This window comes from Triturus cristatus, chromosome 3_1 (genome assembly GCF_964204655.1).
Source record: "Triturus cristatus chromosome 3_1, aTriCri1.1, whole genome shotgun sequence".
Lineage (NCBI taxonomy): Eukaryota > Metazoa > Chordata > Amphibia > Caudata > Salamandridae > Triturus > Triturus cristatus.
Genome location: NC_140583.1, coordinates 46765793 through 46792085, shown reverse-complemented (window position 1 = coordinate 46792085; position 26293 = coordinate 46765793).

Here is a 26293-nt window from a genome sequence, read left to right as displayed (position 1 = left end):
TTAACTACACTAATTTACTCGACCCTAAGTCACGTCACATCCTTGGCTTTGTCAAGGGGCCACCGCATTAAAATGCCATGTCATAATCACATACCAAGATTCACCATTGAAACCAATGGATTCAGTAATCACATTTAAATATATCCCCTAGCAATAAGTATTACATTGTTCATCCACACAGTTGTTAATGAAGCATTTGTATTAAAAAACGCATTATACATTTGTTAGTCTTTCTTTACCACTTCAGGCCACAAATTACATGGAGAGGACCAACCACCTGGGATCCTTGTACTCCCAAGTTCAACAATATCAAGTTCCAGATCCAGGAATGCTTGAAAATAGCTAAAAAGTCTAACCAGGTCTTGCATCCTATCATGCAATCTATGACCTAAGAGATATAGGTTTAATTTCATAAATCAGTCCTGGGGTGCTGCTGCACATCTTGAAACCCCCGCAACACTTAAACAAGCATTGGCATAGCCAATAGGTCTCGCCTTTGTGACCTGAAAAGTATTTAATTATGCAGCACAATATCCTTGGTGCAACATCAACTGTTGCATGGCTAAACACTTATAAGGTCCCAAAGGCGAGACCTATTGGCTATGCCAATGCTTGTTTGAAATCCAGTTGGTTTGGGTCGCCTTTTCTTCCTTTAGTTGGGTAGGAGTTTCTCTTAAAGGGTTATCTTTTGGATGTCCACTCTTCCTAATGCCTCTCCATTGCTTTTCAGAGGTGAAACTAGCTGGACCGCTTGCTGATGTTTCTTTTTCTTGTTGACAAGGTATTGGAGCATTCCAATTTGGGTGTCCAGCATCTGATAGGAATTTTCCATCATATTCCCTAGGAGCTGTAGCACTGACTCCAAGATCTTTTGAAGAGTCAATAGTGAGTCAGACACAGGGTTTTGGCCATTATATGAGAGCATGTTATTTACGAATGGCAATTCCGAGAGATGAGAGTAATTCTCTTCTGAGGCGAATAATCTCTGAGAAGTGCTATTTAACAGTCTCTGCTATTATTGTTACTTTGTCAGCCCTCTGGAATAATGAGTCGTTAATTTTTATATCTGGGAAGGTAAAGTGTGTCTTGGAGATTTGACAGGACTTTTGATAGTTGAGACAGAGAAAAAGGTCAGCGCATCCTTGACAATCCTCATCTTTTACAGGTGTCAGAGTTAAAGATGTTAGAGTTGTGGTGTCATTGGTCAGCTTTCTGTTGCAGGCTTTGATATTTTGTAGTGAAGAGTTACTTTTCTCTACATTGTCTGATCCTTTGTCCTGGGCTTTGCCCTGGTTCGTTTGTTCAATTTGAAAGGACCCTTGGACGGACTTAGCCTGTTTAGCAGGTTTTGTAAAGAATTTTTGAGATGTCTGCGTTCCCAGAGAGGAATCCAATGTGGGCTGCTTGGCCTGGACGATTTCTTGAGGTTTGCTGGTGTCCAGTCTTTTCATAAGGATTGTACGTGAACGCAACTTGTTGTCTGCCATTGGGAGGGAGAGGACTGAAGACTGGTAGTAGAAGCTACTGGTTGGACTGTTCGGGCAGGTTATGCTCTCTACCTGCTGATGGTCATAACGCACTCTGGTCGCCTGCTCCGGCCAGTATTGTTCTTACTCTTTCTTTTTCTTTCTTTTCTTTTTCTTCAAATCTGGGAGCTTGCGGGGGTGCGAGGGAAGGCGAGGTTGCGGGAGCCAGCGCGGGTGTGGAGGCTGGTTGTGATCCCGCACTCCCAGGTTGCCTCTCTGATCACTGGTCTCAAGTCTCTGATCCCTTCTGCTCCCTGCGCCATGGTACACTCTATGGGGCAGATTTATGAGCCCCTTGCGCCACTTTTGCGTCACTTTTAACATAGGAAAAGTGACGCAAAAGTGGCGCAAGGGGCTCATAAATCTGCCCCTATGAACGCATGACAGCATGGCACCAAAGCTAATAAACAGTTAGCGCGGCGGCTCCGGGGGCTCTGGGGAGCTCAGGGTGCTCACTGGGGGGTTTGGGGGGGGCACAGGGTGGGCCTTGGTAATCTTTGGCTCCCCCCACCCCCTCATCCCTCTGCTCACCTCACTTGCCCTGCTCTGCCTCTCACTTCACACCACACCGAAGCTTGATGCTTGATGCTGACAGCGGCTTCCCTGGTGTTGGCTCTCAGTTAGGACCCGTTTTCGCTGGGCTCAATACCTCAGTCTTTTCGACCCCCTTCCAGGCTACTTCTGGTCATTCCTCCACAACGCCCCCCCACGGCGACCACACATACGCCTGACTCGAAACGAGGCCGACAGCGGAGCCGACACTGACGCTGGACATCGAAACCAGGGGGCATATTATCAAGCCAGGCGATAAAATTATCGCCACTTTATCGGCAGAAAACTGCCGATAAAGTAATGAAAATAGGCGTAAATACAGGCGTATACTAGAAACGTCATTTAAAATGATGTCACAAGTGGGTGGATCCATAAGAGAATCCTGCAGTGTCAGCAGAAATATTTGGCAGAGATGCGCGCGCAGCCGCATGACGTGTGATTGACGTGCAACTAGAGGGTGAAGGGGAATTGACATTTAGCTCTACATGTGGAGACAAAAGTCTGGGGGGTCAGGTCAACCTAATCCCAAATCGTATCTAATATCTTTGTTTAAGGAACTGTGTTATCCAAAAGGAAAGGTTTCTCGGACGGAATCTATTCTATACTGACTGTTAGTGCATGTACAAGCGTCTATGTGTCTACATGAGATGCGAGGGGGCAGGAATCTTCCATGGTAACAGGGGCTATGAATTACTTGCATAAAGACAGCGAGGCCAAGCTCTTTGCTCGGTAGCTGGAAGGATGTTTACCTAAACTACTAGACAGGAATGCATTGGATGAGGAGCGGAGCAGATAACTTGAAGGCTGAATACAGTTTTTGGCAGGCAACAGGCCGCGTCAGGCACCGTTAGCCGCGCAGGGAGTAGGACAAAGTTCATGGATACGGATGCAGGTCCAGGCTGGAGCATTTCGGAGGCAGAAGCAGGAAAAGGCTTGATGACAGAATTCAGGGCCTACTCGCCTGAACTGTAAAACTAGAAAAGTGAACCATATAAAGTCGGTGGCCAATCATACTTAGGAATGAAATATTTGACCCATTCATGGCGGATCTGAAAGAGGACATGTTGACGTTGGACGCACATGTATTTGCGTCTTCATAGCTGGAACTGGAGGGAACATACATGTACTTGTAGCATGTACATGGAGCCGTTGGGGTCTAAGATAGGGGACACAATTAACCATAAAAATTCATATTTCCTCAGTCCCTCCTTGTCCCCTACGGACCCTTATGAAATATCCATCTTCATCAATCCATCAATCTGTTCATATAGCATCATTTGTTCTTCTTTCTTCTTCCGGGAGCTTGAATGAAAATTCGAAGGCGGGATACACGATGTGGCACACAGACCACAAATCGCTGGCCCACATTGTAGACACAAGCAGCAACTGAATAGAATGAGAAAGCCAATACCTAGGAAGGATAGGGTCCTCCATCCCCAGGCTGACAACACGCTCCAGAACCAACCGGACCAAGTCCGGGTGCCTGGATTCTGGTGTATCTGGCTTACGATCTTATGAAGTCGAGTTATGGCTTTATATACTGACGACGCGTTTTCTGGTATGAAAACACAGCAACTTGATCCGATGACCCTACAAGCTCCGCCCCTATCGGCCAGGATGACGTCAAGGACAAGACGATTTTGAAGAACAACAATCCGCATTGCAGACTGCTCCTCTGTTAAGTTGCCTAAGGCGGAAGTAGTTTCATTCACTACTGCTTCAAGGGTTCTAGTTAATCTACGTATCAACTTACTATTAGTGACTGTACCTATGTAGGGAAAGAAACCTTTATTGAAATCTGTGTATTGCTCCCATGCTGTTTCGGTGTAGTCGACAATCGGGAGATCTCTCTGCTGTCTATTGTGTACTAAATGGGTATTCCTATGGTAATCAGGCGGGGCTAGGAAAACAGGTGGCAGAAGGAATGCAATGTAACAGGTACCATCCCAATCTAGGGGTAGGCGTATGTATGCGGTGTGACCACAGATGAAGTAGGAATGACGAGAAGCTCTAAACGTAGATTTGCCTTTATCACTGAATTCTATTACAGTGGTACATTTACTATGGCCCATGTGAATTGAACCTTTCTTTCTTATACATAATTCGCCTCTAACTGGAAATACTGACATAGCGGGCAAGATTGGTGTAGCTTCAGATTCAACATTCAGGATCATGAGATTAAGTGTAAAGTTACCTAATCCATATACTTCATTTTCTAGATCAGTTCCTGTTCTTTTGGGAAGTCCCTCCTTGTTAGGGTAGCAGACTTTAAGTAAAACTAGGTTCAGGTTTCCCCAAACCCAGTTGTCTTGATAAACTACTGAATTTGAATCTAGGGAATTAATCAAACTAAACCATGCTCCACAGGAGCCATTGTGGGTGAATGGATACGGAAAGAGAGGCAGAACTCCCTTGTATTTCTGATAGGGAGGGAGTCGGCCACATATCCAACAATTTGTAGCATTGCTGGTCTGATGAGAAAGATGTAACATACTAATGAATGTGTTGTTGCGCAGCGCAAATCTATAGGACAACTCATGCGGGGGTAGTTCGCTAAAAAAATGTTCGGCAGTAACATTGAAAGCACGCTTGGAAATAGGGTAATACATGTGTAATAACATACTGGTAATGATAATCAGAAGACTTAGAAAAAACATAATTAACAATGTCACTATGCAATGACTACGAAGTGATTTACAGTACGCATATTTTTTTTAGCTGTTTCTGTCTATTTCTCTCTCTATTTCGGTCTAGAGGATACATGTCAGAGACAAATTCAACCGATTCACCTTGAAGAGGACTTAAACAATCAAATTGTCTGACTTGCTAGACCTTAGTTTCAGTTTATAGTTTTCTTTTTCAGTTTTGTCAACCAGGGGGAGTTTTGAGTCAGTCTGTGAGGGAATGCAGGGCTGATAATTCAAGTCGGATGATAGTCCATGAAATTTTTTGATATGGCTCGAGTGCAACCACCCTTTACGTCCCTCAATCTTCACAGCTGTCCTTGTGGTCAATAAGACAAGTTTAGGCGACTGCCAGCGAGGCTCCAGCGGGTTCCTTCTGTCGAAGTTCCTTATCAGTACCAGATCTCCCGGAACCACGTCATGGGGCTTCACCTCAGTGTTATCGGGAAAAGCTGCAGCTACCTGTGAACGACAAGATTGTAGTGCAGACATCAAGGAAGCCAGGTAATCTGTCAGCATATTACAATCAACATCAGTTATTTTACGGGGTATAGGCGTCCCCCACATATTTGGTGGTCTACCGAAGATCACCTCATACGGGGATAGCCCTGTTCGAGAGTGTGCTACCATTCTCATGTAAAAGAGCGCAACTGGTAAAGCTACTATCCAGTCGACACCTTTTTCTCTACATACTTTGGACAGTCTAATTTTCAAAGTTTGATTATGCCGCTCCACGAGACCTGCTGCCTCGGGATGTCGGACACAGTGGAATTTCCATTGATAGCCTAACAAAAGTGAAACATGTTTCATTAGCTCGGATGAGAACGGTTGGCCATTATCTGAGTACACGACACGGGGCAAACCATACCGTGGGAAGAATTCTCGAACTAACTGTTTGGCAGTAGTCGGGGCAGTGTAATCTGAGACGGGATACGCCTCTGTCCACCGGGAAAGAGCGCATACAACTACGAGGACATATTTAAATCCTCGACATCGTTCCATCTGGATATAATCCATCTGGAGGACTTCAAAAGGGTGATCGGGGGGTTGAAATCCACCCTGGTCTACCGGTACGCCTTTTCCTGGATTGAACTGACAACAAATCATGCAGGTACGTACTTTCTGTTTAGCTGCTGCTCGCAAGTGTTTATTGAACCAAATGTGTTGAATACTGTCTAGCATAGCTTTCTCTCCTAGGTGCGCTGGACTATGTATTGTGTTAATGATGACTTGAACCATTGAGTCGGGGAGAAACCATATAGATTTTCCCTTTGTCATCCATCCTTGATCCGTTTGGATCCCTCCTAATTCAGTCCATTTCTTTATTTCTTCTGGTGTAGCATGTGTCTGTATGTCAATTACATCAAGGGCGGGATCCTTAACTGTCATGCAGTGTGTTGGTGTCGGAACTATTGTCTTTGTCGTGTCAGTTGTATGAGTCTGTTTCTGAGCAGTCTGTTTAGCTGTTCTGTCAGCTAGGTCGTTACCCTGAGAAATAATGTCAGTCACTTTTGTATGGGCTTTACACTTCATAATCGATATTGCAGTCGGCAGATGTATTGCATCTAACAGAGCTTGAATAAGGGGACCGTGCTGGATGTGGGCACCGTGAGAAGTTAAATAACCTCTCTCTCGCCAAAGCACGCCGAAGTCATGGACGACTCCGAATGTATAACGTGAATCTGTGTATATGTTGACTTTCTTATTTTGGGCTTGAATACAGGCTTGTGTCAGAGCGATGAGCTCTGCTGCTTGAGCTGACAAGGTATCTATACAATTTTTTTCAATAACTTCAGTGTCTGTTGTGACTGCATAAGCGGCCACTAACTCTCCTGTACTTGTTCTCATGCATGAACCATCTACATACAATGTCAGGTCTGGATCTGATAATGGAATATCTGTCAAGTCTTGTCTGGGTTTCGTCGTAATAGTAATGACTTCAAAACAATCATGTGCCAATGGGTCTGTTCCACTTACTGGCAAAAGTGTGGCAGGATTTAATGTACTACAACGTCTGATTTCTATGTGTGGCTGGAACAATGTTAATTCATAACCCGTCAGTCTTGCTATGGTCAAGTGTTGTGTTTGGGTCCGGTTCAAGAGAACCTCTACTGCATGTGGTACTTGTACTGTCAATTGATGTCCTAACACTATGGCATCGCTTTGTCGGATTGCTAAAGCTGTTGCTGCGACTGATTTCAGGCACGCAGGTAGAGCCTGAGCTACGGGATCTAATGTACTGGAAAAATAAGCACATGGCTTATGTGATCCTGCTTGTTCCTGCATGAGTACTGACAAAGCAGTACCTTCTCGTTCTGTAACAAAAAGTGTAAAACGTTTGCTGTAACATGGTGTTGCTAAAACAGGTGCTTGACATAAAGCTTTCTTTAAGCTTTCAAAAGCTTGCGTATGTTCCTGAGTCCAAGGGAGGTCAGTTGATGTCGCTGCCTCCTGTGTTGTCAACTGAATGAGTGGTTTTGCCAGAAATGCATATTGAGGGATCCACTGCCTACAGTACGAAGTGAGGCCTATGAATGCCCGTACCTCCTTTTGTGTCTTGGGTATCGGCATGTTAACAATTAACTGGATACGGTCGGGTGTAAGCTGTCTTCCCCCCTTGGACAGCAAGTGCCCAAGGTACACAACTTGCTGGACACAGAATTGCAGCTTTGAAGGGGACACCTTGTGCCCCTTGTCGGCTAGGAAATGTAAAACCGTCAGTGATGCTTTTTCACATTCAGGTTCGCTTCGGGCGGTGATCAGCAGATCATCGACGTATTGAAGCAAGGCAGTGTTAGCTGGCATGTGGATACTGTCAAGTTCTTTTTTCAGTGCTTGGCTATAGATGCTGGGGCTTTCTGTGAATCCTTGAGGTGCGCGTGCGAATTTAAAACTTCGTCCATTTAAACTGAATCCGAACAAATATTGGCTTTCCGGATCGATTGGGACGCTAAAGAAAGCGTTCTTGAGATCAATTACAGTAAAGAACGTTGCTTCTGAATCTATGGCTGTTAGCAATGAAGAGATATCTGGGACCACGGGGTATTGTGGTACAATGCATTTATTTAATTCTCGCAGATCAATAACTAATCGATATACTGGTGGTGCTTTTGGATCAGTTCGTTTAAGAATCGGAATTATCGGGGAATTACATATATTGGAGTCCGTTTCTACAACCACTCCTTGTGCAATGAGCTCGTCAATGATTTGCAGTAAAGCCACAACAGCATCTGGCGGTAACTTGTATTGTCGTATTCGTGGTAATACTACTCCTGTTTTGAGTGTAACTCGATATGGTGTAATGTGCATACAACCTACATCAGTGGGGCCTTGTGCCCATAAATGTGCAGGTAGATTCTGTAACCGATGATCCATGTCTCTAGACACGTAGTGACCTTTAAAGTCACGCAAAAATAGTCGTACTCCTTCCGGAGAACAACATATTACAGCTCCTAGAGCTTTCAATGTTTTTATACCTAACAAGTTTTCTGGGCATGATTTTGTGAGCAATAGATCTGTAGTCCGTGTTAATGGACCGACCGTTAATGCAAGCGGTTGCGATACTTCATTAATAGTTGGCTTTCCTGAAAAACCAAGGGAAATATTTTGTGAGCCTGAGAGGGGTACCCCTGGGACTTCGCTGTGACGGATAGTGGTTCTGCTTGCCCCTGTATCGAGTAGAAACTTTCTGTCTTTCCCTAATACTTGACTCTGTACGTAAGGACCTTCTTGATCTACGGGAACCTCAATAAGGGGTGGGCCAACTTCCCTCTCTAGGCTATTTCATGTGTAGCGCTGATACTCTGGATAGTCATTTTGTGCATACTGGTACATCTGTTGTGTCGTGTTTTGTGTTGCAGCAATAGGCTGTGGCTGTTGTTGTGGTTGTTGTTGTGGTTGTGGTGCGGTCTGTTGTGGAACTGGCATAGGCTGTATATTCTGAGGTACTTGTTGTTGGATCTGATCCTGTCTAGGCGGACGTGGTCTCTCTTTCGTTATACCCGTAGAGATATTATGTTTTAGAACTGCGCAATCGTGTATATAATGACCTGGCTGTTTACAATAGTTGCATGGTCCTCTAACAGGACCTACTGAATCACTGGACTGTGTTGTACCCTTTTTATGACCATCAGCTGGAACTGACTGCGCAACAAGCATTTTCATTTTCGTTTCTTTCATACGTCTTTGTTCATGTTCTTGTTCTTCTCTAATTCTATTGTGATGATATTGTAACATTTGTAACATCTGTGACGGTGTGTTACCTTGCCAGGTACTCTCGAATTTTAATACTCTACCTTTATCTTGGGGCAGGGAATTCTCAACTAATTTTGTCACAAACAGATGTGGATACGACTCACTACTTGCTTTTATGCCACTATTAATACCAAAACATTTTTCAAATCGGGAATAGAAATCACTAGTGTCTTCATCTTGTTTTTGTTTACAGGCTGAAATTGCACCCCAGTCTTCCTTTTTCGTAGTTAATAAACGTGGTAGTACCTGTACTAATAATCCTGGTAATGCTGTAGTCTTTTCCCCAAGCCCTGAACCTGCAGCTCGGGCTTTTTCTTCGTTTTCTAATGCTGTCCACTCTATCTTTTGGTCTCCCACCTCCCATTCCTTTTCTTTGAGTTTCTCGTAAATACCGGCAGGCAATAAAACTTTTAATATTTTCATAATGTCCGGATAAGTATACTCTCCCATGAGTAACATGTCTTTTATCTCACGGTGGAAACCTGCTGGGTCTTTGTCATGGCTAGGTACCACTTTCTTCATTTCTAATAATTCAATTTTAGTTATGGGCGTGTACACAAACACGCGTTTAAAAGTATTGTCTTCGCCTCTGATTGGGTGCACTTCGCGTAAGGGATTCTGTCTGTCTATGTGATACGTTTTTCTTTCCAACTTGGGAGGAACTGAAACATGTTCTGGGCATACGAAGACAATGTATTGGTGTCGATATTCTAGAATTTCTTTAATTAAATCAGTACCCGAACCTCTCCCTTTATTCGTGAGTAATTCTATCAATATATCAGGTAGGGGACCAGGATCGGAACGTTGGCTTCTATACAATATAACGAGGTGTTGTATCATGTATATACCGGCTAAACGCTGTTCGTCTGGGGTAAGATTCAAAAACGTGTGTGCTAACGCATCATCACTGTATTTTTCAGAACTGTCAGCCCATTGTACTGCTGACCTGGCTAATTCTTGTTCATCCATAGAATCGAGCATATGATACCCCCTTCGGTCTCGGAGTAATTTATCAGCAGCCTGGAATAAGTGTTCAGGGGACTTCGCATTTAGCATAGGGGCTTGAAAATGTCTGTTACATTCTGGATGTATCGGACGTATCGGGTCATTAAAGTATCTGGTATTGTTACAAGGTCTTCCCCTACCTACATAAGCAATCGTTTCTAATTGTCCTGTGGGCATTTCTGATTCTTCCTCCTCCTCTCCCTCTGATTCAGTTTTGTCTGCCTCCGATCTGGCTTTATGTGTTCGTTCTACTTCCTTGCGGATCTTTCGGCACATAGCTACTATACATGTCTGTTTATCGTGTTTTCCCTCTGATATATTCTGACCCCATCTGGTAAGGACTTGCATTTCATCCTGATCTACCTCGGACCTATCTCTGTCTCTGATCAAGCAGTTTATGAAGAAACGTAACAGTAGTCTCTGTACATCCACTTTCTGGTATTCCATGGCTTCGTCAATACTTTCAGGGCCTTGCCCTGTTTGGACAAAGCGATATATATTGTCTAAATGTTTAATCATTCCTGGTAATGTCATTAAATACGTTGAAGCTCGTCGTATACGTAGTGATGATAGCAGCATTCTGTCATTTTTACCGGGCACTGGATCATATCTACAATCTATAAGATGTTCCTTAAACATGTCGGACGTTGCTATTTGTGGTGTACGTTGGTTTGCTAAATCTCTAAGAGACGATTTGCTTCGTAATGGTGGCGTGGCGAAAATTGCTGCCGCACCTCCTGTCGCACCTTCTGAGGTGCTAGGCATAAAAGGATTTGTGGGATGTAAGGTAGAAACTGTGGATGCAGGAACAGTTGTATTGTGCGGAGGAGTTTGTGGTTGCGGAGTTGGGGGCGGATGATCTCGGCGTTGAGCACCCTCGACAGGTGGTGTGTGTGGTGGAACATTAACATATTCGGGAGCTACATCGTCTAAATAGGAGGAAAGGAAAGTATCTTTTGCGGTCTTGGGATGTGCTTTAATCGGGAGTAATGGGGGTGGCAAATCCTTCGGTATTTCCGGGGTGGCCTTAGGTAAACCTTCGGCCAAGAGAGGGTACATACCATTCATAAGAGTGTTTCGTTGTCTGTCTACTTGTTCTGTTTTTACTCGGGTACCTTCCTCAATTAACATATCTTCTCGGGCTTTATTTAAGTTCTCCCTACTTTTCTCTTCCAGTCTGAGCGCTTTCTCTGTGCGCCTATGCGATTCTTTACGCCATAGTTCAATGGCATCTTTCTGTGACTGTCGGGCTTTCTTTTTCCATAATTCTTCTTCTACTCTCATGATGCAATCTGCATCCCAGGTCCCAGCTGCGGGCCATCTCTGACTTTCTGCTAGATCCTTGGTGTAATCCACCCATAAATCAAGATATAATACGGCATCTAGGCCATGCTTATGGTACATAAAATACCCTGGAGTATCCCTAGGTGGAATGGGAACAGCTTCTTCGAGTACTCCTTTTCTAGTTTTGATCTGTCTTAATTTTGAAAAGAACGGCATCTTTAAACCTTGCTACTTGATTCTTACTCAAACTGGACTTGAACACAATTAATACGAAAAACACAATGATGAACACTCATTCATACCACAATTTTTGAACACAGTAAAACATTTAACATTTAACATTTTAACGAACAATGATAATTAAGAGAAAACTAACTACTGACATAATACTAATACTAGATACTACTAGATTATATATATACATGAACATACTGGATATACTGCTAAACAGTACAGATACACTGCTAAAACAGTGCAGACCGGATTTGTGTACCCAAACCCGTCAGGACCGGCACAAACCAATGTGCACGTCTAACTGCCTCCCCAGCAATGGTACTCACCGGGTAGCACGGAGCGGAAGGCCTCGGAACTGAACTGAACTGGACCGGACTGGACTCGACTTGACTCGGAAACTTCGGAACCTGGTGGGCCTCTGTATACCTCGGATCTTGCTCTCTCAGCTAGGCTCTGGTCGGGATACTTCGCACTTCTCACCGCCTCGTCTGGGTGTTGATCGCAGCCTCAGTCACCCCCGCTTGGCCGGAGGGAGATACAGGAAATCCTGTGGGTACGCGTTTTTGTCCGTCCAGCTGTGGCAGAGGACCGGGCCTGCAACGCACCTCCGGCGCGTGAGATGAGAAAGTGTCCCTGTTCGGGCGCCAATTTATGTGGTAAATATTTAAATTACCTGTACTATTTTTATGCGGTAAAGTCTAGTAAGAATAACTCAGTCAAAATAAGAGGCAGAATCCGTGGTATTAGAGGTTCTGAAAAGGGTTTTATTCCTTACAAAGGAATCATAGTTCGAACTAGGCAATCTTATTCCATCACTACGAAGGTTCAGGAAGGGATAGGCAATACATTATTGACAAGTAACAATATATATATGAAAAGCATTGCATTAAGACAGATGCAGGAGGCGTAACAGCTGATAATACAGATAAGAATACACATACGTAATGAAAATAGGCGTAAATACAGGCGTATACTAGAAACGTCATTTAAAATGATGTCACAAGTGGGTGGATCCATAAGAGAATCCTGCAGTGTCAGCAGAAATATTTGGCAGAGATGCGCGCGCAGCCGCATGACGTGTGATTGACGTGCAACTAGAGGGTGAAGGGGAATTGACATTTAGCTCTACATGTGGAGACAAAAGTCTGGGGGGTCAGGTCAACCTAATCCCAAATCGTATCTAATATCTTTGTTTAAGGAACTGTGTTATCCAAAAGGAAAGGTTTCTCGGACGGAATCTATTCTATACTGACTGTTAGTGCATGTACAAGCGTCTATGTGTCTACATGAGATGCGAGGGGGCAGGAATCTTCCATGGTAACAGGGGCTATGAATTACTTGCATAAAGACAGCGAGGCCAAGCTCTTTGCTCGGTAGCTGGAAGGATGTTTACCTAAACTACTAGACAGGAATGCATTGGATGAGGAGCGGAGCAGATAACTTGAAGGCTGAATACAGTTTTTGGCAGGCAACAGGCCGCGTCAGGCACCGTTAGCCGCGCAGGGAGTAGATCAAAGTTCATGGATACGGATGCAGGTCCAGGCTGGAGCATTTCGGAGGCAGAAGCAGGAAAAGGCTTGATGACAGAATTCAGGGCCTACTCGCCTGAACTGTAAAACTAGAAAAGTGAACCATATAAAGTCGGTGGCCAATCATACTTAGGAATGAAATATTTGACCCATTCATGGCGGATCTGAAAGAGGACATGTTGACGTTGGACGCACATGTATTTGCGTCTTCATAGCTGGAACTGGAGGGAACATACATGTACTTGTAGCATGTACATGGAGCCGTTGGGGTCTAAGATACGGGACACAATTAACCATAAAAATTCATATTTCCTCAAGTGTTTGGCTGTTTCAAAATCCGGTGTCGGTGCCTTTGTGCAATTTAAATGTGGGTGGCAGGCTTGGATCACGAGCAGCAAACATAATATGCCAGTGTTGTGTTATCGCAATAAGTGGCGTGCATTCGCTGCATTGCTTTCTTAAGGATGTTGCAATGAACGGACATTAAAATAATCCACAAACCAATTGAGAAACACACTCCGTTTTATAATAAACAAACAGTAATCATGCATATTTTAAACACACAAGCAGAACGTTAAAAAAACCTATTACAATATAACATACATAAAAGCAAATAGGGGGGAGGAGGCAGCTGCAGCCCATGAGCGGGAACAAAGAGAGCTGTTCAGAATACAAACAAGCTGCGAGGATGCAGGAGGTTATGTTCTGAGAAGGCACCGGAAATTAGGTGAACTGAGAGCAGCAGCGAGGAAAAAGCGAAAGACAAAGTAGTGCACTGTAGCAAAACATGGCCCATGGTGAAAGGATTCACTTAGCAGGGACAGTCTCCAGGGCGGGACAAAAGGAGGGACAACTTCGGTGCCGATTACGATCCGGTAAAAACCAGGTACGAACCGTCGGTCGGAGCGTTTTCTCCGTCCGACTCGTACCCGGTTGTATAACTTTATAAACATGGAATTACGATTCGCACGGAAATACCATTTCCGTACGAATCGTAAAAAACACCGACCGACGAAAATATACATACGAATGTGATCCGGGAATGCTGCGACGTGACGTCGGGACGCTTCCAGGCAGCGTTTCACGACCCAGGAAGTACGATTCGAACCGACAGCAGTCCGGACGGCAATATTTTCACGGCACCCAAAAAGTGCCGGAAAAGCGAAGTATGGCGCGAAACGACCAGAGTAGGTGGCCCGGTATGCGCCGTACCCCCCCCCTGCTCCCGTATGTACGCGCTGACCCCCCCCAGCCCCCGTACGTTCGAGTCGACCCCCACCAGCCCCCGTACATTCGAGTCGACCCCCCCAGGCCCCCGTACGTTTGAGTCTACCCCCCCAGCCCCCGTACGTTCGAGTCGTACCCCCCTGTGTATGTACACCCATGTACGTGTCGAACCCCCCCGTGTATGTACACCGTGTACGTGTCATACCCCTGTGTATGTACACCCGTGTACGTGTCGTACCCCCCCGTGTATGTACACCCGTGTACGTGTCGAACCCCCGTGTATGTACACCTGTGTACGTGTCAAACCCCCCGTGTATGTACACCCGTGTACGTGTCGAACCCCCCGTGTATGTACACCCGTGTACATACACGGGGGGGTTCGACACGTACACGGGTGTACATACACGGGGGGTTCGACACGTACACGGGTGTACATACATGGGGGGGTTCGACATGTACACGGGTGTACATACATGGGGGGGTACGACTCAAACGTACGGGGGCGGGGGGGGTCGGCGCGTACATACGGGTCTGGGGGGGTCGACTCAAAGGTACGGGGGCTGGGGGGAGTGTTGGGCGCGTATGCGGGCACATGTCTCCATGGTTGCTATGGGAGTTCGGTGCGGACGGTGTTTTTTCCATACGGTTGTAACATCGGATACACGGGATGGATCGTGTTTCCGCGGTCGGACTTCACTTTTCACATTTGTACGGTAAATCGTCCGGGGATGTGTCGGACACATTTTCCGACCCGAGGACGTGTGGGGAATAATTCCCAATGCGATTCGTATGGACTTTTTCCCATGCGAATCGTAATTGGCAGTTTGTACGGCACTTGTACGATTCGTACGGTAAAAAGACCGGATACGAGTCGTACGGGGAATTTTTTTCCCGGATCGTAATCGGCACCTAAGTGTATTTACCAATTATAAGCCAGCATTTCTAAAGGACAGTAAGAGGAACCAATGAAAAAGTGGGTGTTTTTTGAAGCCCATATCCAGGATACTGTATGTCTCTTCAAGACACTGCATGCAGTGTATGCGCTGCCTAAGCAAGACCTAAAAAGTGATAAAAAGGTCAGTGCCAGTAGTGTGGGTAAACAAATAAAGGTAAATAGACAGCTGAAATGAGCCCAGATAAGGTAAAGTATGAGTTTAGACTTAAACTCAAATAGGTAGATAGAATAAGATCTTCCTGCTGTAACTGTAAAATTAGAAATGGATATAATATTGTGTTTTCCAACATAAAAATAGAAGAGAGACGAGCGATAGCTCATGCAGAGTTATCAGGGAGGGTATATTTTCCCATACTATCAATGTCTCCTCAAAAAGTGAATAAATATGGCACTTACCCTAACATATCTAAATACAGGATATTGTATAGTGAGGGATGAAAAGAAATCTATTGGGCATAAGAGCAATAAAGCAGAAGGTGCAACGATCAGATTTGCATTGAATCAGTAGATGTCTCACATATCAAAATAGTATAAATAGACTATCTTCAAACAGGTATAGTATGCACTACCTCTGTGCTGGCGCGTCTGGCCGTCCTTGATTTGATGTGGAACTAGAAATAAAAAAGAGGCTTCAGAAAAACTCGCAGAATGGTTTAATGATGTTATGTGGATAATGCTGGAATTATACAGAAAATGGCTTATTTTAGAAGGAGACCAAAAACACACTGACCAGGCTAGCTTTCAAGGTGTTGAAAGGTCCAAGCTAGCTATCTGAGTCTACCTTATCGCAAGTGGGTGGTGTTAAAAGAAAATGGTGCGAACAAGATAGTCTTTGCAAAACAATATCAAGTTAGGAAGAGAGTGTGACTAGAGAAACAATTGATCTATGTTACATACTTTCCTGGCTTCTAGTTCTATCGCCTGCACCATGGAAGGTTAAAGTCAAAGTCACCTGTATATATCCATGCTCATGACTCCTTCGGGACTGGGTGGAAAGAACGTGTAGTAGTTGGGTTTACGGTTAGTTTGCATCAGAGCCAACTTAACCCATGCCTCAAAACGCCTCTGATGTCACTGAGCTGAGGCATTTGAAACATGCTGCCAGTCCCAGCTTGGCCTGCATCGCAAGAAGACTCCATCGGGCACACAGGAGCACTTATTTTAAAGCGCTGGGTTTGTGAGCAGACACGTTTACAGAGTAAAGGGAACAATGGCCCGGGACCCCCACAGTAAAGGTGCCTCGGGATGCTTAGCAAGGGATTCTGCTTTCATCTGACTCACATAGCCAAACGTAACCTTTGCACTCTTGGGCAGTCGGTGACTCTTCGGTAGGCACTGTGCATTAGAGAGCGCATGGTCAGGAGTTACGTCGTAGCGCAGTGGTCGGGGACGTCTGTTAGGATGCGAAGGAACCCTTTTTAGCAACCTTACAATTGAGGCAGTAGAGAAAAAATACAAAGATCTGAACCAATACCATGCACTTTGCACTCGGTTCGTTAATGCCGGTCATAGCTTACGGTCCTGTCACCGTCTTCGGTTTCCTTCTCGTCATGGACTCAGCTATACCATGATTAATTAATTGAGTGGTGATTCAGCTTTTTTACCCAGTAACCCAGATGTATGTAATACACACAAGTATTGTTGCAGGGATTCTGCTCATGCACAGAACTATGCGCAGGAAACCAGGACCTCAGTGAATTGTGGTGTACCAAAAACTCACCTCAGTACCCAGAACCCCTATCCAACCAGCATCAGTGTCCCATTCGTTATCCGTATTCTCTCGGAGGTCCCAATGTATAGACAATCCAGAACAAGCGACTTAGAGTACTCTCAGGAATGGTGGGAATCAGAAATACCTGTTCGTTATTATTCTCATATCAGTCCACAACAAGAGCAATCAGAGACACAGTAAAGTTTAAAATGTTTATTTTATAAACTACGTGTCCTAAGATGCAGTACTTTGGCTAACATAACCAGGCAAATGATTACAATTAAAACCATCAGCATTGTTACAATACCTCAAAAAATGAAGGGAGAAATCATATTATAAATGACAGTGGAATACAGCCACCTTTCCTTCGCTAGTACGCTAATATTATTAGACTAATAGAAGGTCTCTAGGTTTGAATGGGGAACCCCAGACCGTAAAGATCAGCTTAGGTGAATCACATCACAGGATTAGCTTTGCTGTGCGCCTGGAAATGTTCTTCTCCAGAATGTGTGTGTAAAGCATGCAGCCTGCAATATTAAAGGCTCTCGACTTTCAGGTATTTGCAGCTGTGTGCTTGTTATGGCTAGAGAGTGGGCCGATCAACCTGAACTCAAAAACATGCATTGTCTGGCGACCCAGACTGTTTCTTCACACAATTTTCAGACCAAGGTCGCAGCGCACGTCTAGGGATGTGAACAACCGACAGTTCTCATGTGAAGAAAAGGCGAGCAAGCAGTTTTCAAATAATAACATGTATCTGCAGTGTTGTGTGCAAAAGCAGCAAAAATTGGCAAGATGGCTTTCTAACATCTAACGCGCTTATGCTAACATAGCAATGTATGTGTCTAAATCGCTGCGTTCACTACACCCCCCCTTGATCGGACCACGAACCGATAGGGATACAATTAAGGAACGCAGAGTTCAAGTTCGATAGAGCGGAAATAAGTGCACGTATTGGAACTCCATATAAAGGGCAGTGAAGGTTCGAAGAGAAAAAAAAAAAACGAAAATAGGGAAAAAAATGTGAATGGAAAAATTAACGACAAAGCTCAGAGAGCTCGAATGTCAAATTAAAAACCCCCCAAAAAATATATATACTTGTGACGGATAAGGAACGTTGGACGACATCCAATTTAATCTATTAACGTATAAGCACAGTAAGTAGCAACAAGTTCCAAGAGGAAGTCATTGGAATGTTCTGTAAAACTGTCCGCCATCCAGTCTAGTAACGTAAATGAACATACATGTTCTTCGACAACTGGGGCCTCTAGCACAATCAGAGGACAACTGGCGTGTTCTTCAAGGTAACTTCTCGCCAGGAAGTCATATGCTGCCATACCGATGTCCCAATTCCCTAGGACTCCATGTGCCGCACCACAGGCCATAATCCTGACACCAATACAGTCCAACTCATGAGACACTAAGGGACTCATTAGTCGATCATAATCTGGGGCAGGAGACACCGAGTTTGACAAGCACAAATCCAGAGCCCATTCGAACGGACAGTCTAGGCAATGAAAAACAGGTTGTACGCATGTAAAGTAGGAAAACCGGAAGGACAATCCATAGGCTACGCTCAGGGTTGCCAGTGGTAATGTTCCATAATATTCAAGCATCTGGTTACGAAGATGGAGCAGCTGGGACCGGCTGTCGTGTGACACAAATGGTGCAGCCATTGCGCAGTAAGCAGACCAACAACAGCACACCAGCCGCGAGGGCAAGAATCAACGGGAGTCCGCCAAATACGCTGGAAAAAATAGAATGAAAAAATGCCGGTATCACACCAAAAATAGTTTGGAAGGAGGTCACGAGGCCGGAGCCCACAATTTTGAAAAAATGTACCAAGCCAGTTGTGGATGAGGCATTAAATATTGTTTGAATCAGGGCACCGGAATGCAGTGGGAGGTCAGTATTTAAAAGCGAATGCACTTCTGTGCGGGTATTTGCTACATGAAGGACAAATGTTTCACGAGACGAAGTCAAAGCGACTTCTTTTAAAGACAATAGAGCCCTTATTCTGCTCAGCTTGTTGAACTCTGCTTTCAAGGTTGCAATGGAAGGCCAGATTGATACATCCAGCCGCCAATGCAGGGGTGGGAAAAGGACATTTTTGCAGCAGACAACTCTCTGTGATACAGTCACAATGTAGGGAATTCTCACTAGCATCCCGCAGCAAGCTTCGTTATTTAAAAGCAAATAACTACCGTTAGCCAGCAACGTGAAAGAGGGTGTAATAGCTGGCACTGGAATCCCTTTCAGGACGCACGCTAAATTAGGCGCTTGCACATTGCACGCGCCATGCAATTGAATGTGCCTACAGACTACAGAGTGATCAGGTGTGGAAGTGCATTCCTCATCTTTCAAATAGACTTCTTTACCATCTCTCATGCACCTGTACATAAAAGGGAGTGGCCAAACTTCATGCAGGAAAGCAGTACCCAACGGTTCATATCTGCCTAGGGCATAATGTTTCATGCATGAACTGAATTTAAATAAAGGAAATGGCAATGTGATTATCCCGTGGATCAGCCACACAGCGGAGTTCAATTTGGCCACAGAGAAAGGCAAAGGTTCTAACTTTTCAATATGCAGTAATGAGTATGTTGCATCTTTCATGGACATGAATTGTTGTTTTGCAATGAGATTAAAGGGAAGGAATAAAGATGATGTATTCATGTAGTCCCAGGGCACTTTCCCAGCCTTTAACGTTTGCAAAGTCCATGCAAACTGCATTATAGAACGTAATTGATTTTGACCATGATACAAAACAGACATATCATCCTGCACAATATCAACAACAGATGAAACAATATTATCTAATGTGTAAATTCTGGATGAAAGGGTGTTAATGCTATTATTGACAACAGCCAGGACTTTTTCCAAATTGGCCTGATCAATTTCTCTCAATCTGGAAGCCGCTTCAATTTGAGATAATTTCCAAACTTCGTTATAAACAGCATACACCCATCTTTTGGACCTGCCACCAACAGGACCCTTAACAAAATCATTCAAATCTATTTTGTCATGTAACTTAGATAAATGTAGTTTAACAGATGCCAAGGTGGAATGTTGCAGCCAAGATTGGCATAACTTCCCTACAGAGTAGGTAGTAACAGAATGAGAACACTCAAACCGGGGGTCTACGCGAACCTGCGTATACCCAGGTGTCAGACCCAGAAAACAATGTTGACAGGAATCAGAACTTGTCTGCCAAGTCAACCATCCCTCAGAATGCAACTTGGAAATATTGAAGGATGGATTAGTAACGTATGACTGCAACGCATCAAGGGACAGATCTGTATGATTATCCCAATTTGGATAAGCACCCAGATCCGGAGTAGAGGGAGAATTCAGTTTTTTAGAAGTAGCCAACCCAAAGCAGATTGTCTGAAAAATAGTGGAATTCAAAAACAATATATGGTTCGGGATGAGGCAGGCACGATGCAAAGCTTCTGTTCTCTGTACCTGCCAGGGTTTAGAACCCCAAACTGATTTAAGATCAATAGTAGGTTTCCACAGATCATATCCCCTGAATGACAAATCATCCATAAAGGATTTGGAATACAACACTTTTGTGTGTGTCAGCCTAACCTCCGAGGTAGACTCTGCTGCCACTTTAAAATAAAAGGCGGCAGGTTCCGAAACACTGAAATCAGTAAAATAGGTAAATTTGTTCACCAATGTCTTGGAGCTGCCCAGCATTGGCGTTGGACAATGTTCCCATTGCGTGTAATTTAAAACATTTCTAAACGTATTGGCTTTATGTAGAAAATGATTGCCATAATGTTGATAGCAAAACAGCTCCCCGTAATTAGCAGTATCTAAATACAAATCTTCAGCATCAAATGCGGCATAATATTTCAAATCAGAAAACAGTGCCTCTATGGCCTGAACGTCCCAATCATCAGAGCGGATGTTTTGTTTAACCACATCAACCATAGAAACACGAAGAACATTCGGAACATTAATAACCTCAGTGGGTCCATGATATTGAAATTTAACAGCATCGCACACAATCCCATCTAACACAGGCCAGGCATTAATATTCACAAAAGTCTGGTCCCTCTTCATGATGTGTGATGAGGAGTGGGGGGCCAAAGTTCCATCAATTAGTCTAATTGTCGATCTTTCTTTTAGGCAGTGTCCATTCACAAGACGAAAAAATACCACCACAAATCCAATGGACATAAACAAAAAAATACATATGAGCACTAGCCAAATGTAAGTCCAAGGGGAATCAAAAAATGTTGTTTAAACCAAACAGCAAAAATAGAGACTTTTGATGGAGTTCTGGAAGTCATAGAGTTAGTATCAAAGGAGAAACGTTACTGGGTAACTATGGTTGATTGTAAAACAGGCAATGTTACATCTGCAGGATAAGCATACTCAGTAACTTCAGGTAGACCATCAGCTGGTGGTAGCAACAAAGGATAAGTAACTGTATGCATCTCAATGGCAACATCAGGCCTGGTGGTAGAGACTGGAGCCAAAACAGAATTTCTCAGCATCGCAGGGCAAGAAACCGCTGGAGTCATACTAAGAAGAATCGGCCACTCGCTGTAGTTTGACATTGTCAATGGAGATGTACCTGTTATCCTTGCGACCAGGAAGTGGAGGTAAAATGACTGTTCTTTTACCCTGAACGCCAAGCACTGGAACCGGGGCACGATAAGAGGGGCCGAACTCCTTCTTGTTCTCCACCTTCTCACGGACCAGGTCACCAACTCGAGGTAGCCAGGCGACTATCGGAATATGAAGCACAGCATCAGATGTGGAGGGCAAGTGTTCCTTCGCTAGACTGTCTCTAGCTTCTTGTAGAGTCTGTAATACAGCACAGTGATCGTCTACGTCAAAGGGTGTGGCAGACGCCGACATGTCTAGACCGTCAAGGTCCGGGACAAACATTTTTATGCCAAAGAGCATCATGTATGGGGTCCGCCCACCCAGAGACCTTCTAGGGAGATTATTAAGTGCACGTTGAACGTTATACAAATGGGCAAACCAGTTCCGGCCAGTGCCTAAAACCCTAGCTGTCAAGGATTGCTTTAAGTCACGGTTCATCCGCTCGACCACACTATTACCCTCAGGTCGGTAGGGAGACGAAAATTTGACTTGGACCCCCACATTTTTCATGGTTTCTTTGTACGCCTTAGAAGCGAACGCAGGGCCCTGATCAGAATGAAAGGTACCACACGCAAAACTTCCCACAAAGACACGCAAATCCCTGATGACAGTACGGGCATCAGCACTCCTTTGTGGCCATACCCACAGAAAATGTGTGCATGAATCCACTGCAACTAAGATATACTTGTACGCAGTTTCAGAGGAGAAAGGACCGCAGTGATCTAGATAAACACACCCAAGTGGTTTATTAGATATGTACAACTGAGTTTGTGGTGGGCGCGCAGCAGTAGAAGGTTTAATCTGCTGGCAAATGTCACAATCAAGAACATAAGTGCGACCCTGTTTATATAACCCGCGCCACCAGTAACGTTGTTGTAACAAAGTAACAGTTGCTGCAACGCCAGCATGGGCAGAGGCCATACCCTCGTGAGCTGCTGTTATCAAGGATGGTCTGCAGTCCGCGTTGGGAATAAATCTGTCCCCAATGTCGTTAATTCTCACTAATGGGACGTTATCAGGACTTAAGTGATAATGGTAAGGAGAAGGGAAACCTCTCGGGTAATTACCTCCCTTCTCTGTAGCATCAATAGCTGCCAAGATGTCATCATCGATCTTACTTTTGGATCTTGTAACCGCTGCTACTAAATATGTTGCCACTGCTGTATTCGCTGCTTCGTCAGCTAAGCTGTTCCCGACAGCGTGGACACCAACTCGCTGGTGCCCAAGAGTGTGAATTACATTCACGAGGGGCAGATGTTCTTTAAGTTCTGCCACTCGAACCCAAAGCATTTTATGCTGAACCGTGCTACCTTTGGAATCACGATATTCATTTTGAGACCAAAAGAATAGATTGTCGTTAAAGGACTCAACACAGTAAAACGAGTCACTCACTATAAGAGTAGTGACATGAGGATCAGCAAACTCCAGTGCAAGCACCAGAGCACGGAGCTCCACCAACTGTGCGGTACAATCACCCAATGACTGCGTATTCACGACATCAGATTGGAATTCACCATTCACGAAAGTACCCGCCACAATTGCGCAGGCTGCTGAATATGCATGCTTCGATCCCGTCGCCGGCTGCGCCGAACTATCAGTATAAATGACACAATGGTAATCTTCGAGCGGGCGCAAAGACAGAGGAGCCGGATGAACAAATTCATATAGCAAGTACTCCTGTGTCTGCAATGAGGCATCAAAGATATAGGTGACATCTGGCGATGTCAGAGAAGTGGCCCATTGTATCCAACGTGGATGCAAAGCTTTTGAATTGGGTACACTTGCTTTCTTCACTGCTTCAAGGGAGGGATACGGTGTGACCACCAACATGCGTTTTCCTTGCGACAGCGCTCGTTCTTTAAGAATCGCCATCTGCACTGCAGTTAAAACTTTCTCGACAGAGGAAAAACGCAGTTCAGCCGAAGTGTACAGGTGTGATTTGTATGCAATGGGGACGGTATCGCCCTCATTGAACGTAAAATACGTGAAACCCACTGCGTCTGGCACAATTCTTATTACCAGGTCAGTGTGGTTGCCGCGTGTCAATAGGTATTTTGAAGCAAGAAGATCAGCTTGCAAAGATTGCAAAATAGCTGAATGCTCTGGCACCCAGCTCGATTTGGAAAAAGTAGGTTGTACCAAGGCATATAACGGCTTGATACGCTGGGCATAATCGGGAATGTACGTATGACCGAAATTCAGAAGGCCCAGCAAAGACTGTAATTTTTTCAATGTTGTAGGAGCACACAGACACGCGCACTTCTCCAGAAAGTGAGGAGCTAATCCTCGACCCTCATTGTTGAGCTCATAGCCGAAAAACAACACTGTATACTCTGCAATGAGAGACTTCGCAAATTTGAATTTGTAACCAAAGTCTGCAAACATAACAATAATACGATCAACGCGACACAGATGCGGCCACAACCCGTCGTCCGTGGGATAGATATCATCAACATACGAGTACGCATCTGGGTCAATGCTCTCCAACAGAGAGACTACACGTGCGGCAAAGATGCCAGGGCTGTTTTTATATTTCATGGCCAATCTTTCAAATTGTTTTTGCTTGCCTCCGGAAGTAAACGCTGTCTACTGACTACTAATAGAGGACAGGTTATGGCTGTAAAAGCCATTGGATATGACAAGTGTGGTTTTAAACCTTTAACGCACAAGACTATTAACGAGGGCAGAACTGTGGGTATTCTGTACCGCGCATGTCCGGCAATGAGAGTTTAAATGCCGGTAATCCAAATCTAGATGGTACGACCCATCAGGCTTCGTTAGAGTGAATAGAGGATTATTCATTGGTGACACACATGTTTCAATAACTCCCTGATATTCCAATTACTCAAGGATGTCCGCGACGTGAGATCTAGCTTCGCGGCGCATGGGATATTGGGGTTGTGGTTGAGGCATAGGCCACAAGGGAATCTCATTGCTGGGAGACAATGTATCCCAGCCTACCTGAGTACGATACAAAGCCGGTGCAAGCACCTGAGCCCACTCTTCGGCAAACTTTTCAGCGTGCTCCTTTGGCACTGTGTGCGCAAAGGACGGGAGGATTACCTCCTCCCCTCTAGGAGCCTCTAAAATGAAAGCCGGGGGCCAGTCCGCCTCTGCCAAGAGAATGTCATAGGAAGAGGTGAGATTGTCCCCAAAAATCCCATGTATTGTGCGTTGTATGTCACCTTCAATTAGGAGGACTATGTCATATAGTGTGTCAGGGGGAGCCACTCTAGTGTCAGCAGTTTCTAAAGTAATGAACGTGTCAGTTGCTGTCGCCTCCAGAAATGGACGTAGTGCTTGCCGCACTACTGTAACCTCCGCTGCGCTGTCGAGCAGCGTTAGCGCCCATGTCAGGTTCCGAAGCTGCGTCCGCACTATCTGTGGCATATCTCGCTGTTAGCGCAGCAACCTTCTTCTTCTGAAACGGGGGACGTTGACGTGCAAACTTGTCCTGCTTGCCTTTACCGTCAGTCTGACGGGGTTGCTCCCGTCCTTGTCGGGCACCCCGACCTTTGCCACATTCTCCGCCACCGGACTGTGAGGCCGATGTTTCCTGTGAAGAATGAGGAGAACGTTGTTCAGTAACCTGAAATCTATCAGGTGACCTAATACTAGTGCGATCGCGCAAATCGTATGTGCGTTCACCAGTCGGCTGTACGGGAGAGGCAGGACGAGACCCCTGTTTCTGTTGCTGCTGGACGTTGACGTGCAAACTTGTCCTGCTTGCCTTTACCGTCAGTCTAACGGGGTTGCTCACGTCCTTGTTGGGCACCCCGACCTTTGCCACATTCTCCACCACCGGACTGTGAGGCCGATGTTTCCTGTGAAGAATGAGGAGAACGTTGTTCAGTAACCCGAAATCTATCAGGTGACCTAATACTAGTGCGATCGCGCAAATCGTATGTGCGTTCACCAGTCGGCTGTACGGGAGAGGCAGGACGAGACCCCTGTTTCTGTTGCTGCTTCCCCTGTTTCTCTGTTCGCCAATTTTGCTTTGGAAAAGTTGGACGATCGTCTTTAACAGACAAACTCACCTTAGTGTGTTGTATTAAGTCAGGAATGACTATAGTTGGTTTAACCCCTAAACTACTGCGGCCAATAGTTCTATATGCTTCCGCAATAATTTTAGGCAACTTTCTGGGCTTATCAAGCTCATCGATGCGGGCTAAGCCATTAGCCACTTGGAATTGTACCGCATCTCCCTTGAGGTTACCAAGGACGAGAGAGGCAACTACATCGAACACCCCAACAAGCCGCATTCCCAACTCAACAGCCGCCTCCGGACTGTGGTTATCTTGAACACGTTTAATAACGGAGGGAAGCACAGCCATAGACAGAGTGACAAAGCACTTCGAGTAAACCGCAGCAAAAACCTTACCCCAGTTGTCACAATCGGACACTTCTGGGATCAAATCTTTCTGCAAACTAATGGTGAGGATCCTGTGTTTCTCAACAGGAGTAGAGTGTGGAAACACTGCTTCCAGTTGGTCAAATTTCTCGGCAAGCCAATAAGGCAAATCGTCCTTATTCTGGGGGCACTTGCCCATCACCGAATTAACTATGACGGGGCTAATAACTGCAGGGTGACCAGCTGGTAGTCCCGCAACAGCAGGTGCCCCCACCTGCACGTTGCGTGAAACGTATTGCACCAAAGCCCTATATACTGTAATGAGGGCTGTGTGGAGTACACGCAATTCATCCACCGC